The 1,976-nt window shown below is 34.9% G+C and overlaps 1 long non-coding RNA gene across 1 annotated transcript; it reads left to right on the top strand.

Annotated features, from left to right (window-relative positions):
* The first annotated feature begins 316 nt into the window (after window positions 1–316).
* LOC101886102 (uncharacterized) lies at window positions 317–1,239 on the top strand. Its single transcript, XR_012383574.1, has 3 exons — window positions 317–473; window positions 615–1,001; window positions 1,117–1,239. It is a non-coding gene; the product is annotated as an uncharacterized lncRNA (long non-coding RNA).
* Window positions 1,240–1,976: the final 737 nt, after the last annotated feature.

Below are 1,976 nucleotides of genomic sequence, written 5' to 3' on the forward strand. Positions count from 1 at the left end.
CATTCACATTGTTTACGTTGTTCAATAACATAAATACGTGAGTACTTTAGGATTTATTAGATGAAAGGATGGCTTTAATTTTGTTTCATTCTCATAAAACGGATGTAAGCTTATTTGTTGCCACGCATATTGTTCATACAAAAATTTGTACATTTTACCTCCACTGTGTATGTTTGATGATGATTTAGTGATGTTCATTTTTTGTAATCCAATCAGATGCCACATGACCTCTCAGCACAAAAAAGTCAATGCAGAACCAGTGATTGGTTAATGCTATTCTTCCTCTGTATATACACACGATAACTCAATATAAAGCCACCCACTGATGACGCATGGGCATTTAGGTAAAACTTTCCATTGATGTGAGACATTCAGATAAGAGCTGTTTGTGTGCATTAAGACCCTCACCAGTGTCAGCTACTCACAACCACTCACTAACATGGAGACGCCACGACTTACTCTCATCCTTATGTGTAAGAAAATAAACCTATTTACAAATGCTTTTTACTAAATTGAAATAAGTATCAATTGTAAATGTTAATAATATACTTTTGTATTGTAGCACAAATATCATTAAGTGTTGTATTGTTACTTTACACTTTCTTATTTTACAGATGTTTTGTTGAGCAATCTAAGAAGAATCACTGGAGAAGTAGTGGAGATGAAAGTCAGACCAGGAGAAAACATCACTCTCTACTGTGATCTCTCTTTATCTACTGGTTTCATGATTGTATGGATAAGAAACTGCTCTCATGAAAACCAGCCCTCTCTCATAATAGATTTAAAAAAATGGACCACAGCTTTAACTGAAAATTTCCAGCCTCTCCAGAACCTGTACAGCAATTCTCAATATCTACTTATTACTAACATCAGTGTCTCTGATCTGGGGCTGTACTACTGTGCAAAAACAGAGAATAAGGTAAATAAGGATAAAAAAGGCATTATCTCCTCATCTGAGGTTTACTATTATGGAAACCGAACAACTCGTCTCTCTTTAGCAGGTGTGAAAAAAATTATTATATGATTGTGTTTATCCTTAAGAACACTTCATCAGTGAAAAAGCTATTTGTTAATCAAAATGCATTGATAGATATGTGTTGTTTTATCTTGAGAAAGAGACGTCCTGTTCTGAGCTGTTGAACAGGACTCCTCATGTCTGCTGGAATCTGCTGTTCAGTGTGTGTTCGCTGTGTGTTCTCCTCTTCTCCATCTGTGTCTACTGCCTCTGTCAGAAGAAAACTACAGGTAATTCTCACTGCATCTCCACATTTTAACATACAGATCAACAGCCTTTCTCAGTCTGCTTACTTTGTATCAGCAATGCCTGCGTGCACTGTTTTATAATGTTAGAAATTTAAACAACCGGAATTGCACATCTGCACTCTCTTCTATTTGAGTACTGCCTGTAAGTGATGTTTGTATTTAACACATTTTTAAATGCTGCAACAGATCACAAAGTCCAACTGCAAAGAAGAAATCCAGTTAAGGTATGAACAATGCAAATGCTCATGTTCATTATGGAAACATTATGTTTTCTTCAGATGTGCTTTTATTTGTTAGATACAAGCTTTAGAATGTTAAACAAGTAGTATATAAACAATAATTAGAGAGTTAATAAAACAGCTTAGAGAGAGTTTAGACCTGAATATTATGTCATGTACTTTTTATTCCAGGGTGAAGATGAAGAGGTGTGCTATGCGTCTTTAGATGTGAAGACCAGAGGACAAAAACAACGCAAGACAAAGCGAGTGCAGTGTTCAGACTTCAGTACATATGCTCAGGTCAGAACAGAAACTGAATAGAGCTAAAAAAAACAACAACAACTGAAGTGCATTCAGGGATGTAAAATGTACTCAAAACTATTCTCAAGTAAAAGTACAAAGATTTATTCAGTTAAAAGTGTAAGAATGCGGAAAAAAAAAAATACTTGAATAGAACTTAAAACTCACAGTAGGTATGACATTTGTAAAATTACA

This window comes from Danio rerio, chromosome 1, assembly GCF_049306965.1.
Source record: "Danio rerio strain Tuebingen ecotype United States chromosome 1, GRCz12tu, whole genome shotgun sequence".
In the NCBI taxonomy this organism is placed as follows: Eukaryota; Metazoa; Chordata; class Actinopteri; order Cypriniformes; family Danionidae; genus Danio; species Danio rerio.